The sequence below is a fragment of the Pelodiscus sinensis genome, chromosome 24 (assembly GCF_049634645.1).
Source record: "Pelodiscus sinensis isolate JC-2024 chromosome 24, ASM4963464v1, whole genome shotgun sequence".
Classification (NCBI taxonomy): Eukaryota; Metazoa; Chordata; order Testudines; family Trionychidae; genus Pelodiscus; species Pelodiscus sinensis.
In genome coordinates, this window is record NC_134734.1 from 11,815,180 (window position 1) to 11,832,316 (window position 17,137).

General features: G+C 50.2%; 1 long non-coding RNA gene across 1 annotated transcript; it reads right to left on the reverse strand.

Annotated features, from left to right (window-relative positions):
- Positions 1-86: 86 nt before the first annotated feature.
- Positions 87-15,796, reverse strand: LOC102459743 (uncharacterized). Its single transcript, XR_012897436.1, has 8 exons — positions 15,719-15,796; positions 15,336-15,477; positions 13,351-13,504; positions 13,151-13,253; positions 12,184-12,317; positions 6,745-6,854; positions 6,154-6,285; positions 87-455 (listed from the first exon to the last, which is right to left on the reverse strand). It is a non-coding gene; the product is annotated as an uncharacterized LOC102459743 (long non-coding RNA).
- Positions 15,797-17,137: the final 1,341 nt, after the last annotated feature.

The following is a 17,137-nucleotide window of genomic DNA, read 5'->3' on the forward strand; positions in this document are numbered from 1 at the left end:
CTGCTTTCCTTCAGTTCCGGGGCCACCTCTAGATCAGGGCTCCTGGATTGGCAGAGGCCCTGGAGGTTTTTTGCCTTCCTCTGTAGCATGGGGCACAGGTCACTTGCGGGAGGATTCTCTGCATTTGGGGGTCTTTAAACCATCGTTTGAGGACTTCAATATCTGAGATATAGGTAAGAGGATTATTCTAGCAGTGGGTGGGTGAGATTCTGTGGCCTGCACTGTGCAGGGGTTCAGACTGGATGATCATGGTGGTCCCTTCTTGCCTTAAAGTCTGAGTCCTAGCCCTCTCACAATGGTGTTTGGCCTTCGGTTGAAGGGACCCACTTGCAGTTTTTTGTGGCAGCTGCATGGCTTGGATGTTGGACAAAGCCCTGCCAGTAGCTGTTGTGTTCTTGATTTCTTTCAGATCCAAGGGAAACCAGGACATTCCAGGGAAACTTAATTGCTTAAAGCTTGTAATAAATAAGAAAGTCAACATAGTTGTTTGTTTTACAAGCCTTAAAAACAATTACTGTACAACTTAAACCTACAATTTATACAGCACAAAGCAATGCAAAAGCAATTCATAGAAGATCTACAATAATATAATTCACTTACACTTCACCAGTATGCGACCTACAGTACCAGACAGGTCCTGGTTCCTTTTCTTCCCATGCAATAGAACGCCATGCATTGAGTCGCTGGTGTGAAGGGCCTATTTACTTCTAGTTACACGTGGGTTGATCCTGCCCATTCCCTCCCTTTGGCTGCGTCTAGACTGGCATGATTTTCCGCAAATTCTTTTAACGGAAAAGTTATTCCATTAAAAGCATTTGCGGAAAAGAGCATCTAGATTGGCACGGGTACCTTTGCGCAAAAAGTGCTTTTGCTCAAAAGCATCCGTGGCCAGTCTAGTCACGATTTTGCACAAGAAAGCCCCGATCACCATTTTCGCCATTGGGGCTTTTTTGTGCAAAAAATACATTTGCGCAAGGGGCCTTATCCCTGAGCGGGAGCATCATAACATTTGCACAAGAACACTGACAATCTTACATTAGAACATCAGTGTTCTTGCGCAACTTCAAGCGGCCAGTGTAGACAGCTGGCAAGTTCTTACGCAGAAGCGGAAAAACTGGCCAGTCTACACGCAGCCTTTAATTGTTCTTACTAAGCCCATTTTACAGCAAAGCAAGACTTGGTTGTTCTAATAATATTTACCAATTGATTACATATTGTATAGGATACATAAAATGCCCAGTGCCCCTATTTGGAGTACATTCTGTCACTCAGGATGTTGCTGCTGTGTGTGTAGTTGACAGTTGCAGGCTGCATCTGTAATTTTTGCTTATCAGAAACAGAAATACTAGTACAAGGTTGCTTGTCATGTGTTCTTGACGTGGTCTCACGTACCATGTTTAATCTGCCTTGTTTTGTAAAACATTTCTTCCTCTCACAGCTTCTCCCTCCTAAACCTCGCCTGCGTGCTTATGTGCACCAGACTTGAGACAGGCCCGGATTTTGCTTTTTAGAGATGTGCACAAGGCAGACCTCATAATTCATTGTCAAGGCATGACAGTCCAGGCTCCCCTACAATTATGTACTTTCCCAAGCTGCAGGAAGATAAACAACTATTTCTCTAAATATTCCTCTTATTTCTCTAAATGCAGAATGTTAGTAACATTGGACATAAAATTACTTTGTGTCATGACTGAAAGGATGCCTTTCACCCACACCGTGGAATGGAAGGAGATCAACTCAGTGTACCACAGGCAGAAGTTACAGCTGCTGGAGTGAGGGGACGGGGAGGCAATAGGAAAAAACAAAACTTTTTTATTCACCCCAGTCACCTCGCTATGGGAGATGCTCATGAAGTTGAGACCAAGGTAGATTTTACCTTTGTGGGGCTAGTTGAGATCATCTCTGCCTCCCCCATGTGGAAGAGGATGGGCATTCCTGGTAGGAGGGGGAGACACTCATGATACTTAAAGGGGTGGAGAACCTTATGTCCAGGGGCTAGATACCCACTGCCCCACAGCAAGGCTGGAGCACATAATATCTACTAATCTAGGCTCCCCAGGCTCTGGGGAGCGAGGAATGTAGGGAGTGTCTTTCTCCTTTTAAGTCAGGGGCTACATCAGTGAGGGTTTTGCGGGTTTTTTTTTTACTTCTCTCTTGTGTGTGACCCCTGACAGATTTTTCCAAAGGAGGCTAGTACTGAAGTTACAGGATTGTAACCAGGATGAGGGCAAAAAGGTACAAAGCCTTGGGGAAAGAAAAATGAGGCAGAAAATGACCATTCTCAAATTCACCAACTCAGTAACAAGAGGTACTAAAGCACTGCAGTGGTTACCCAGAAACCAACATAGCTCCCTTTAGGCCCATGGGCTGTGTCTACACTGGCATGAATTTCTGGAAATGCTTAAAACGGAATACTATTCCGTTTTCAGTTTTTCCAGAAAAGGAGCGTCTACATTGGCAGGCTGCTTTTCCGGAAAAGCCCTTTTTCCGGAAAAGCGTCTGTGGCCAATGTAGACGCGCTTTTCCGGAAAAGAGCCCCGATCGCCATTTTCGCGATGTCCGTCTGCTATGTACATTGGACAAACATCTCAGACACTTCGCCAAAGGATTAATGCCCACAAAACAGATATCAGACAAGATCACAAAGAAAAAACAGTTTCTTGCCATTTTAACCAGAAAGGACACTCTCAATGACTTAACCACCTGCATTCTGCTACAAAGACCTTTTACATCTGCACTTGAAACGGAATCCTCTGAACTGTCATTCATGTTAAAATTCGACACTCTCCGGGAAGGAATGAACAAATACGCAAACTATCTTACCCATTATCAAGATAGCTTCCCCAATTATCACCTCTAATACCCCATTAGCTCACAGACGTCCCACTCTCCCCACCTCTAATATCATCAATTCACAGACACTTACCTTCCTTCCTTCCCCCCCCCCCCCCCCCCGCATCCCCCTCCTGTTCTGAAATTTGATTTGTCCTTTTCATATGTGTTCATTTTTTAAATTGTATCCTTTGGTATATATGGCTGTGACTATTTTCTTCCACTATTTGATCTGAGGAAGTGGGTCTGGCCCACAAAAGCTCATCATCTAATAAACCATCTTGTTAGTCTTTAAAGTGCTACATTGTCCTGCATTTTGCTTCAGCTACCCCAGACTAACACGGCTACATTTCTATCACAGATCTAATAGAATGAGAGGTTGCTGAAAACCCAGGTTGCCATATGTGAGATTCTTACTAATCCCGAAGGATCAGACACTTACCCGGAGGTAAAAAAACAAACTATATAAATTCATGGAGGGTAGGCCCATCAATGGCTATTAGCCAGGAATGGTAGCCTGAGCTTCTGTTTGTCAGAAGCTGAGAATGGGTGACAGGGATGGGATCACTTGATGGTTCCCTGTTCTTTTCATTCCCTCTGGGGCACCTGGCATTGGCCACTGTCATAAGACAGGATCCTGGGCCAGTTGGACCTTTGGTCTGACCCTATATGGCAGTTCTTATATAGATAGCAGGGCTCGACAAATGCACTCGCCCGTGGTGAGTAGATTTTACCGGCTGGCGAGTGCAGGGGCAGACTGGCCCAGTGGGTCGTTGTAACGGACTGGCCGAAACCTGCAGTATGGGCAGCGCGGCCCCATCAATCCGCCAGCCGGCGGAGGAGCAGAGCACTGCTGGGGAGGGGGAACTGCAGCGATACTCAGTGCTGGGCTGCCCGCGTGCAGCTGCAGCACAAGGAGGCGGAGCGCCGGCAGATGCCAGGATGCTGTCGTGACGTGGCCCCGCCGATTGTAAAGGGCTGCAGCAGCTTGTCTCTGGCCGCGTGTCTCCGGCAGCTGGCTGCGGCGGAGCTAGGCCCCGCCCCACCGGCTCCAGTCCTGCCACAGCCCCAGCCCCAGCCCCAGCCCCTTGCCAGCGAGAGACCCTCCCTGCCGACCACCCAGCTCACTGCGCCCGCCCTGCACCCAATCTGGCTCTGCCGCCCATTCACCACGCCACCCCCTGCACCCTGGATCCTCTGCTCTCCCTCTGGCTCTGCACCGCCCTTGCACCCTGCTCCCCCCAAGCTCTGTGCTGCCCATTCCCTGCACTGCCCCTAGACCCCGATCCCTCTGCCCCTCCCGTTCCCCGTGTCCCATTCCGTGCCTCCACCACACCCCACACACTGCTCTCCCCGATCCCTGCGTCCCTCTGCCTCTGTGCCTCCTGTTCCCTGTGCCATCCCTGTCCCGTCCCCCCCACTGTTCCCTGCACCCCTCTGGCTCTGTGTTGTCCCTGCACCGTTTCCCCTGTGGGTCGGGAGTGAAGGGTACTTGCCCATAGGGAGGGGCTGGACAGGGCAGGGAAAAGGCTGCTGTGACCCAGCAGCAGTGAAAAGGGGAGTTCACTTGAAGCGCCTTTGTCTTTATGGAAAAAAATGAATGAAAATGCTATTTGCTATTTATAGGGCTAAAATGCTGGGACAAAAATGAAAACAAACAAACAAAAACCATTGCAACATGCAAACGTGTAAAATACAACAAAAAAAGTGGGGGGGGGGAATGTTTTGCTTGGCCCTGGGGGAGGGGAAGTGGCTGGGATGGGCTATGGGGAGGGGAAAAATATGGGGAAGGGTCTTGTGCTGAGGGGAGGGGAGGGGAGGAGAGGGGAGGGGAGGAGGTCAGGAGAAGAAGAAGAAGAAAGGGGAAGGCACCAAGGGACGGGTGCAGGAGAGACAAATGCCAGGGGGGCAAGTGTAGACAATGAGGAAAAGGGCAGGAGGGGAGGTGTCAGTGGGAGGGGGAACAGGGTGATGCTGGGAGAGGAGCGGGTAAGGGCATTGGGGGCTAGAGGGAGGAGGGGAAGGTGTTGGGAGAAGGCTTGAAAGAAGGGGTAGGCATGAGGAAGGTGGGGATGGAACAAGGCACGTGTGAGGGCACAGGGGCATGAGGGAAATGGGGGCAGAGGGTGCTGAGGGGGTGGGTATCAGGGAAAAAGAGAGCAAAGGGGGCAAGCGCAGTGAGGGAAGGGGGAGGAACCAGGAGCGTGAGGGGTTGGGGGAGGCAGCAGGCACCAGGGGAGCTGATGGAGTGAGGGGAGGAGACATGGCAGCAGAGGGGAAAAGTAGAAGTTTATAAGATATTTATTAATAACTTGGGTGATACTTATTAAGAACGTATTAGCAATTACTGTTCTTATTCTTATTAGGAATTTATGCCATTAAAAAAACCCACTTTTTTGGGGGGGAGGGTGGCGAGTCCCTTTTTTGTCTGGCAAGTAGGGTTTTCCATAATTTGTCAAGCCCTGTAGATAAGTATGTATCTCAGATCTTACCCAAATATCACAATCAGACAATCTTTAAACCAACTAAAAACTTACTAATAAAAGGAAAGAATGTGGTTATAAGCTGTGTTCCCTGAAAACTAAGTGCTTGGACAGCAGCCCAGGAGAGATTCAAATTTCATCCAGCTGGTTAGCAGAGCGTATAGCCAGCAGCATGTGTTTCTATTGGTAGAGCACATTCACACATGCCCTGAAGCACATAAAGTTTATTCCACACAAGGATGAACAAAATTAGAAGGATTATAAGGCTACATCTACACTGGCAGCTTCTTGCACGAGAACTGTTTTGCAGAAGAATTCTTGCGCAAAAAGTCTTCCACAAGAGCACATCTAAACTGCCATGTGCTTTTGCGCAAGAGCATGTACGGCAGTGTGGACGCTCTCTTGCACAAGAAAGCTCTGATGGCCATTTTAGCCATAGGGGTTTCTTGCACAAGAAATTCACGTTGCCTGTCTACACTGCAAAGGTCAGAAGGTCAGACAGGGGCCCCACACACTGCTGCTGAGCCTCCAGTCCCGTCACCGACCAGTCCACCTGCCACAGGGACACAGCTCAGAGGACAGTAGCCCTCTGGAGTGGGTGAGGGGGGAGGAAAAGAACTGGGGCCAGGGATTGTGAGGACACCACCCTGGGGTGGAGGCTAGGGACACAAAGTTGAGGGTACGACCCTCTATAGGAGGGCAGAGAGACACAGTTGGGGGGCATGAGGCACCACCCCTCTGGTGGGGGGTCTAAGAGGGAAAAACACAGGGTCGGGGATATTACCCTTCTTGGGCCTGCACCTTCCAGTGGATATGGAAGGGAGGTGGGGACTGGTACCTTATTGGTCAGGTAGTGTTTGCTGGCCACGGCTGGCAGCCGCAGGACCCGCTCCAGAGCGTCGCCCACACTCATCTCAGAGGGCAGGATCAGAGGGCGCAGAGTTGGGCTGTCACGGGTCAAGACAAATTTCTGGGGGAAAAAAATTGGACATTCATTAGTTAAACCTGCAGGGGGCACTGTGGGGAGCAGAGATGGAGGGTGCTCTCTGTGGGAGAGCTCTCAGCTACTCCACCCTGGCTGCTCCCAGCAGGGACGGCTGTGCAGAGCCAGGTGGGGCACCATGCTTGGGAGAAGCTCCCAGCTTCATCAATTCTGGTTTCTTCCAGCAGGGGGCACTGTGTGGGGGGTGAGCTCTGGGGGGAGCCCCCACCTACACCAGCTCCGGCCTCTCCCAGCAGAGCACACTGTGGAGAGCAGGGTTAAGGCACCATTATGTGGGTGAAGTTCCTAGGTACTCCAGCCCCAGCTGTTCCCAGCAGGGGGCACTGTGGGGCACCACATTTGGGGGAAGCCTCTGGCTCCTCCAGCCCTGGCCTTTGGGGGGCTTCAGGGGATCTGAGGTTGCATCCACAGGGCCTTCCCCGGTACCTTGCGTGGCATCTTGCCCAGCACCCAGTCCAGCTCCAGGTTAACTGGAAACTTCTTCTCATTGGTCTGCGTCAGCCCCACATCTGGCACCTTCAGGTCGTCACCGGCACCTTCAGGTCGTCCACCAGCACAATCGGAGGGAGGTAACGTAAGAGTCAGAAACAAGACACGGCCCCCACCCCACGGCCCTGTGTGCTGGCGGTACAGAGGGCCAGATGGCAAGAGCCCCGCCCTTCAGCCTGTCTCTCCCTCAGAGATGTTGGGTCACCTGGTCCCAGAGTTGGCTCACCCAGAGCCAAGCCCAGCTCAGGGACCCTCCTCCCTGTCAGCGCCCCACATTTGTGCTGCAGTTCTGGGGCCTGAGCTCTGGCTGGCAGCAGAGTGAGTGGCGTCAGTTGCTCACCCCGACTATCTTACTACATGTGAGCCCTACCTCCCTCCCACTGTGGAGCTGAGCTCCCCTGTCCCTGGGGTGCGAGCACCCCCTCCCCCTTGCAAGTACCGCCAGGCCCAGCCACCCTCAGGAGCCTGTGTGCCCCATGTAATCCCTCTCCCATCATGAGCCCCACTTCCTCCAGGACCCCAAACTGCCTCTCACCAGTCCTAGGCGCCTCCTTACACCCACACTCCTGGGCCCAGGTCTGGCCTCCTTTCCCCCATGCATGAATCTCACTCGTTGCCCTACCACATCTCTCCCAGCCGTGAGTCCTAGACTCATCTCCAGGCCCTGTGCCCCAGCTGGTGCCTGTACCCGTCTGTCCCTGGTGATGGTGCCTACAATGTCCACAGGCGGCACTCGAAGTGACCCAGGTGCTGCAGCAATGCAGTGTCATTGGGATGCAGCAGAAGGGCATTGGACTGCTGGTACTCAGCCCCCCAGATCTCCAGCACACTCAAGAGTGGGGTCACCCAGCTGGGGGGTGGGGGGAAGGGGAAGACAGAAGTGTCAGTGAAGGGGTGGACCAAGAGAATTGGAGGAGGTGGGATCATGTTCCCACCTATCCAAAGGGGGCAGAAGGATACAGGCATGGGCGATGGGTGAAACTTCCTCTTGAGGAGGCAGTACTCTCCCCCCCACCCAGGCCCTTCCTCCTTACTGTGTCCCTCTTCTTTCCTCTTCTTCCCTGGCGGTCTGTGTCCCTGCTCACTGTGTGCTTGACCCCTTCCAGCCAAATCAAATTATTTTTGAAAAAAATCCTCTGCTTTTCTGCAATTTCTTTTTCAACAAAATGGAGCATGTTTTGTACCATGTGCCAGACACACAGAAGGTATCCAATTAACAGCACTAATTTTGGGAATAAGAAATGTCAGTCACGGGTTTATTATATACCCTGACAGCTGACATGCAGGCAGCCTGCAAACGCCCCCCAATTCCTCTCATTGATCCTGGGGAACACAGAATGGCAAGCACCTGTTAGAGATAATTGAGAGATCTCTGTCCTTTCTTCACACAATCAAACAAGGTGTCAGACTCAACGTAGCCTCTCAGTCTGTTAAGCACTGTTCTCCCTAGCCTGTGTGGCTTGCTGGTTTGTTATTAATCAGGAGGCAGGGTAATTACTTTGACCAAAAAGCCTATAGAGTCTTTGTTGGAAGCAAAATGATAATCTGATTTGGCCTGATGGAAGATGTTTTCATGCCTGTTAGACTAACATTTTCCCAGAAGAGAGCAGTTTAGCAGAGCCCTTATGGCAGGGATGGGGAACCCTTTTTGGATCAGGGGACTATAGACCCACAGAAAAATCTTACACAAGATAAAAAAAACCCTCACCCTTCTTAAACTCCAACCCAGAGCCTAGGGAACCCAGGGCTTGTAGGTTTTGTGAGGCCCCTACTAAGCTCTGGATTAGGGCAAAAAATGAGGGGTTCAGTGGGAAGGGGCTCCCAGGGAAGGGATTGGGGTGGGCATGTGCGGTCTAAGCAGGAGGTAGGGAGCAGGAGCTGAGAGCAAGAGCTCTGGGTGGGAGGTAGGGTGCAGAAGTGGGGCAGTGGTGGTGGAGTCTGGGTTGAAGAGTGCAGCTGCTGGTGATCCAGCCCCAGCGCCCCTCCATGTGGCTAGAGCAGTGGTACACAACCTTTTTTGCACTCGTGACCCCTGGGAAAATTTTGGTTGAGGAAAAAAAAAAAGTGCGGCCCCTTTAAATGCTACTCTGCTCGCCTGCCACTCCCCCTCCCTCTCCCCTTCCTCACATGTACATTGGGCACTGATCCAGGAAAAGAACATACCGGCTGGCCTGAATCACAGTGCTGCGACCCCCCCAGAAGACAGCCACGACCCCCAATGGGTTGCACACCGCTGGGCTAGAGCACCAGCCTCCCAGCTGTGGGAAGGTAGGGTGAGCCCAGAGCCTCATGGGCTGGTTGGATAAGGCAAGTTTTGAGCCATAGGTTCCCCATCCCTGCCTTATGAGCTAGGGTGGGACAGGCAGGTCACTGACAGAGTAGGAGGGGGCCCAGCTACAGTGGTGGACCCTACACACTGGGTCTACATCTACACTGGCAGCTTCTTGTGCAAAAACGCCTCCAAAAGAGATGTGTTTTTGTGCAAGAGCATCCATGGCAGTGTGGACGCTCTCTTGCGCAAGAAAGCTCTGATGGCCATTTTAACTATAGGGCTTTCTTGCGCAAGAAATTCATGTTGCCTGTCTACACTGGCCTCTTGCAGAAGAACAGTTGCGCAAAAGGGCTTATTCCTGAGCGGGAGCATCAGAGTTCTTATGCAAGAAGCCCTGATTTCATACATTAGAACGTCAGTGTACTTGCGCAAGAACACACGGCCAGTGTAGACAGACAGCAAGTTTTTGTGCAAGAGTGGCCACTTTTGTGCAAGATCGCGCCAGTGTAGACACATCCTGGGACGTTAGGTGGCAGTTAAGGAAAAGATTGATCTCTGGAGGAGGAGATTTGAAATCATTACAGATACTACAGCACTGGTCAGCAATGCAGTCATGACTCTACTATAAACACAAGCCTGAAGGATCACGAGTACAGAGCACTGCAGTATTAAGAACATAAGAACGGCCATACTGGGTCAGACCAAAGGTCCGTCCAGCCCAGTACCCAGTCTGCCGACAGTGACCAATGCCAGATGCCCCAGAGGGAGGGAACACAACAGGAAATCCTCACGTGAACCCACCCTTGTCACCCATTTCCAGACAAACAGAGGCTAGGGACACCAGTCCAACCCATCCTGGCTAATAGCCATTGATGGACCTAAGCTCCACGAATTTATCTAGTTCTTCTTTGATCCCTGTTAAAGTCCCAGCCTTCACCACATCCTCTAGCAAGGAGTTCCACAGGTTGACTGTGCTCTGAGTGGAGAAAAACTTCCTTTTGTTTGTTTTAAATCTGCTGCCTATTAATTTCATTTGGTGACCCCTCCCTCCCCCCATCCCACGTCTTATATTGTGGGAATAAGTAAATAACTTTTTCTTATTCTATTTTCCCACACCAGTTATGATTTTATAGATCTTTATCATATCCCCCCTTAATCTCCTCTTTTCTAAGATGAAAATTCCAAGTCTTTTTAATCTCTCTTCATATGGGACCCATTCCAAACCCCTAAGAATTTGTCGCCCTTTTCTGAACCTTTTCCAGTGCCAATATATCTTTTGTGAGATGAGGTGACCGCACCTGTACGCAGTATTTAAGATGTGGGCATATGGTTTTATATAGAGGTAATAAGATATTTTCTGTCTTATTCTCTACCCCTTTTTAAATGTTTCTTAATACTCTATTTGCTTTTTTGATTGCTGCTGCACATTGAATGGATATTTTCAAAGAACTAACCACAATGACTCCAAGATCTCTCTCTTAAGTAGTTAGTCAAATTAGTCCCCATCATACTGTATGTACAGTTGGGATTATTTTTTCTAATGTGCATTACTCTACATTTATCAACATTTAATTTAATTTGCCATTTTGTTGCTTGTGATCTTTGATTTACAGAGGAAGTTTCCCTTTTGTTCCAGGTACACATTCCAGAGTGATAAACATCTCTAGCCAGCACTCATACAATGTCTTTCACTTCACCAGTGAATTCTACCTTCTACCAGCAATATCTGCCCTCTCATCTCTTCCATCCATGGCCATATTTTGTCCATCCATGTGTGGAATAATTTTTATGTGCATCAAGGCATGTGCAAATATGCACCACCAGTAGAAACAAACAAACAAAAACCAATCAATCCCACCCAACTGTGGGAACTCCTCTAATCAACTGGACAGCTGAGCAGTCACACAAGCACCCAGCTTACAGGAAACACTGTCCACCTAAGTATCCTTATCTCTTTTACATAAGGGAAAAAGGAGGCACCAAAGGAGATCTAGCCAGAGGCGGCAAGTGGTGGAGCAGAAAGGTCATAACCAGGATGGGGCAAAAAGACACAAAGCCACGAAGAAAGAAAAATGAGGTGGCCATATATTCTCAAATTCACCAACCCAGTAACAAGTGAGGTTCTAAAGCACTGCAGTGGTTACCCAGAAGCCAAATATAGAACCCTTTAAGCTTGTGGTGTCCAACCAGTTCTGAAGCAGTAACCAGCAGCTAATGTGTTGGATACCATGGCTTTAGGCATTCCAGCTCTTGGCGCCCATCCATACAAAGAGATCTAATAGAATAAGAGGTTACAGAACACCCAGGTCACCCCATGTGAAGGTCTTATTAATCCCAAAGGATCAGACACCCTGAGGTAAAAAAAAAGAGCTAGATAAATCCATGGAGGGAAGGTCCATCAATGCTTATTAGCCAGAATGGGCAGGGATAGTGTCCCTAGCCTTTGTTAGCCAGAAGCCGGAAATGGACAACAGGATCACTTGATGATTCCCTGTAAACCAACTCAACACTTATTAATAAAAGAATGTGGTTATAAGCAGTGATCCCTATAAGCTGAGCGCTTGGGCAGCAGCCCAGGAGAGATTCAAATGCCATCTAACTGATTAGTAGAGTGCACAGCTGGCAGCAAGTGTTTCTACTGGTGGTGCAAATTCACACATGCCTTGGTGCACATAACAAAATGTATTCCACATAGGGATAGAAAAACATAGAATGAACATTTTTTGTAAGTTGTTAGCAGATCATATCTATCTAAATGACTGCAAAATCTTAGGGTAGGTTTGTAGCATTGATGGAATAGATTTCTGGTTTGCAAATGGCTCTCTGGTATCTTCCAAAATATCAAACAGTGCTATAGCCTGATCTAACATTATGTTTAAATTTTAATTATTCACCTCTAGGGTTGACAGATTCTTTGTCCCAGGATCAGTATTCAATTATACTATAATTGGGAACCCTGATGTGCACAGTTACAACACTCACACTATATAAACTCTTGTATATTTACAATATTTATAGTTTATTAGTACAGTTAACACGGTCACAAAGCCCCCAATTTCATAAGACAGGGATTGTACATGCATATTACCAAACCATGTACTTACATTATTCCTTCTAGATAAATCTTAGGCGTTAACCCATCATCTTTCTCATTATCTTTGCCTTCCCCATTACCAGGAGACATCATTCTGACCATTCCAAGGACAACATCTTCTCTTCCCTTTCTCTTTGGCTGATGCTGACAATAAAATGGTTGATGCATATTCAGCAGGGGATGTTTCTAATGCTGAAGTGTTCTTTTCCTATAGGTCATTGTTCTCAATGTATTACCACATATATCATTGCCTTGGCCTTTGTCATGATTACTCAACTCAGCCCCAATTATTTTGGAACTTTTATATCTACTGAGTCCGAGTGTATTTTTCCTATCCTCCTCTGAGGGTGAAAGATCCAGATCTCAGTTCCCCTTTTTTCAGTCCCAGAAAACCAGAAATAAGCTATGACCAGTATCTGAGTGAAACCATGTTTCAACAACGGAAGTCTGCTAACCTCAACTTCTGCTGATCTTGCAAACGGCCTGTTGCAGCATGGACAAAAGATAAAGTATAATCCCATATTACTTGACCTGGACTGTGAGCTTCTGTATGATCTTTCATTCAAGTGCAACCCTGCCCCCTAACCAACTGTCATGCAGACATGGCACTCATTGGAAAGTGCATTCAGAGGCTGTGCCATCTTGTTATACGCGAGAGCAGGAGCCACTGCAAAGGAACCCGATTCACCAGACAGCCTCGGGCTGGGCTGTACTGCACCCATGCTGATTCTTCATATAATGGCATCTGGACGGCCACACAGCCCAGTCAGTGTATGACACCAACAGGCTTGTGGTTGGCTGTGGGGAGGGAAAGCAAGCAGCATATGCCCACAGACAGGTACAAGCAGAAGGACCACTAATTTGGGGCTCTTGCTAGATTCTTATATACCAACATGTCCTGGCCCCAGCTAGGAAAGGGGATCCTCTCACACTTGGTACAGCTGGAGGGAGAGGGAGGAGTAGGGGCCCTCACATACCTGGTATAGCTGGAGGGAGGAGAACAAGGGTCCTCACACACCTGGAAGCGGCTGGTGTAGATCATGGCCCCATCTGGTCCACTCAACTCCTACAGCACATTCTCTGGAAGGCAGGGAGGGAAGAATCATCCACTGTTGAGACACTGGGACCCTCTTCTGCCAAGCACATGCCCAACATCCCCTGGCTGGCTCCCTCTCACCATTGCCCCCAGCTCCCTGGTCATGGAGGCTGCAGATGGGGTTGGCGGCCCCACTCTCCACGCAGCCCCGCAGCACCCGGTTCATCTTCAGCTCCATCTCGGGGTCACCTCACTGCACCACCCCAAAATCCAGCTCACTGGCGTCCCCCTGCACCTGGGGCAAGACAGAGTGATAGACACGGACACAAACCTTCTGATACTGACCCCTCCCAAGCCAGCAGGACTCCCAAATCCAGCTTTTCCCACCATCCTCTTACCAATAGGGCCCTCACCAAATCTCCCTCATGCAACTATCCTGCAATTGCATTAACCCAATGTGTGTGACATTAACTCGGGGGGTGGAGAGGCTGGGGGAAGTGTTCCCTCTAAGAGTTTCCTCCCATGAACACAATACATTTTGTGTTGTGCACCAGTACTGAGTTTGTGGCTTGTTTGGATGTGCCACTGTGGCACCCAAGTTATTAATAAATATCTTATGAACCTCTCCCTTTCCCCTCTGCTGCTCTGTCTCCTCCGCTTGCTCCATCAGCTCCCCTGGTGCCTCCTGCCCCCCCAACCCCTCACCCTCCTCTGCTGTCCTGACTCATGCCCTTCTCACTGCCCTCAGCCTTCCTGAAACCTGCCTCCCTCCACCAGCCCTTCTCTTCCCCCTGTGCCCGCTCCTCCAGTAGCCCCACTCTGATCATGTGAGCTACCCCTCCTCATCCCTTCTCATAACACCTCTCTCTACACACCTGCCCTGCCTCTCTCCTCTGGTACTGGTCCCTCCCCTGCAGGTGTCTGCCCTTCTGCTTCATCCCCAGAATCCCCTGGCACCTGCACCTTCCCTTACCCCTGCACCCTTCTGGTGCCTCCCCTTTCCCTCACTGCCCCTACCCCCTTTAACCTCTTTTTCCCTGATGCCCACCCCCTCACCACCATCTTCACCCGTTCATCTCATGCCCCTCTGTGCCCTCACATATGCCTTGCTCCATCCGCACCTTCCTCATGCCCAACCCTTCTTTCAAGCCTTCTCCCAGCACCTCTTCTTCTCCCCTCTAGCCCCTAAAGCCTTTCCCCTCTCCTCTCCTAGCATCATCCTGTCCCCTCCTCTCACTGACACCTCCCCTCCTGCCCTTTTCCTCATTGTCTCCACTTGGCCCCCTGGCATTTGTCACTCTCCTACACCCTGTCCCTTGGTGCCTTCCCCTTTCTTCTCCTGACCTGCCTCCTCCCCTCAGCACAAGCCCCTTCCTCTCTGACCCTTCCCCCCTATTTTTCCCTCCTCCTCCAGCAGCCACCAGCTGGTATGTAACAGAGTTTTAGGGTAGCCCTGCCTGTCACCCTTCTGGTGCTCCCCCTACTTTGTTTTTCTTAGGTTTCTCAGCCTCCTTTTGGGTCACAAACCCCCACCCCGCAGTCTCTGGTTCCCAAAGTTCCGGCTGTCCCCATCACTTGGTGCCTTTAACGGGTCCGACTCATAGGGTTGCCAGGTAGACCCTCCCCAAAAAAACCAGACACATCCTTCACAGTCAACACCAATGCAAAGAATTCATTTAGCTTCTCTGCAGTGGTCTCATCTTCAAGTGCTCCTTTAGCAACTTTTTTGTTTTCCTGCTTCTGATGCACTTCAATATGTTTTTCTGTTAGTTTGTCTTTTGTTCATTGTTCTTAAAATTGTTTTTAAGCTCCCTAATTACACCTTTACACTTGACATGACAGAATATTCCCTTCAGTAGGATTTAACTTCCAATATTTCAAGGATGCCTTTTTGCCTCTAGCCACTTTTGATATTGTTTGGTCACTTAGACACTTTTTTTGGTTTAATTTGAGGGTGTACTTTTAATGTATGCTGTTATTAAAATTTCCATGCAGCTTGCAAACATTTCACTTTTGGGACCACACCTTCTGATTTGTTTTCACTACTTATTAAAGCTGTTCACGGTGTGTAGCGTGGCTGTTCCTCCCCTTCCCTGACCCCCACCGTGGCCACGTGCCTTCCTTACCTGTCCAGCTGAGATTATAGTAGAGCTCCCGGTGCAGGGCACAGATGCCTCTCAGCACTGCCTGGGCCGAGCGCAGCAGGGACGCAGGGCAGCCTTTGGAGTCTGGGTGCCGGTAGTAGCGTAGCACCGCCATGACGGGGGCCTCCGGTGGGAATGTCAGGATCAGTGCAGCCCCCAGCAACCTCCCCTCCATTTCCCCCGCAGCATCCCCCTTCCCTCCACAGTGCCTCCACCCCATTCCAGGGCACCCCTGACACCCTCCTTCTCACCCCCCCAGCTCCTCACTGTCCCTTCCCCCCGGCTGTAGGGCTCTGCGGGGCGGCCTGAGAACAAGCTAGTGGGGCGCGTCTGCACCCAGCCTCCAGCCACGCGCACGGACTTACCTCCCTGCTGGCAGGAGCTCCCAAAATTAGCGCCAGACACGAGAGATCGCGTACATCTAAGGTAAGAGTTAAAGCTAGTACGTCAGGGGCTGGGGCGGGGCGAAAGTGCGACAAATAGCTGCGGGCTCCTCCTTCGCTGTAACCGGTAAGATTTGCTCGGGCCAGCAGAGTCCTCGGGAGTCACGCGTGTCCGCAGGGAACCGTCCCAGCCCTTCCGCTCTCGGCACAGCTATGCCCGGTCCCTTCGTGTGCCCACCCAACGGACTTTACACCGAGGGAGCAGCAGCGTTAGCTCCATTTTACAGATGGTGAAACTGACGAGGCCTCATGACTTGCTTCGGGACTAGGTGGGCGCAGCTGAGCGTGTCTGGTGAAGACACACTCTGTAACTGGCCAGCTCTCTCCCTTGGCTGGGTATAATTATTTCACCTCATTGCTAGGTGGGAGCTTTGCTGACGTGTGTCTCCCACCAACATAAGATGGTGTGGACACCCCTTAGCGTTGATGTTAACGTGCCTTGCTAAGGGAGTGGCTTTTCCAGCTCCCTGAGTGAGGTAAGTTACCACAACTTAAGCAGAAGGGAAAATAAGCCCCATGGAGGGGCAGCAGCGCAGGTTCCCAGATGCGGGCCCAGTCCCCAGATATTGTGTGAGCTTGTGCTTTGCCCCATAGTTGCAGAAGTTTGCTACAGGAAATGCCAAGTTTGCTCCTGGAGAGTCACAGAGGTGCCGACTGTGTGGGGGAAGGGGAGCAAGGGTCACCCACCCCACGGTATCTCATAAGGATGATGCCTAAGGCCAGTCCTGTCTTGCTCTTTTCTTACTTAGATGCTGTTCATTTGCTTTGGGAGATGGCTTTATAAAGCCCCTGGCAAACCAAAGCAGATCCTTGCCATATATGTTTGCAAACAACAGCAGCTGTGAAAGAGGCAGAGCCCTGCCCGCTTTGGCATTTTGTTCGTAAGTGCTCATGAGTGCTGTCTGGAGCACAGGAGAGGTGGGTTAAGGAAAACTGGAGTAGCTAGTACCTTTGGGGACTGATGATCCTGTATGGCTTTGAGTAGGCAGCATCAGGGGCTGGTCATCACAGGGAAATGATTCAAAGGTGCTTGGGAGCTAAGGTGCACTATTGTTATCTGCAAGGAAAAATTAGGGGTGGCATAGCCCAGAGGAGAGTCCATAATAGGCTCACGGGTTGTTAGAAGACCTCCCACAAGGAAGACTCCCTTCTAAGTCTCACCCAAACCATCGCCCCACACCCGTAGTCTGAACTATGGGGCAGCATAGCAGTGTAATCAGAGGAAGTCCATGGGGTTTCTACCGTAACAACCGAGAAGGAAATAACCCTTCCTTGTTCATAAGGATTCCTTAGAAAGCCATCTTTTCACCATGACCTTGCTTTAACTTCCCACTGTTTACT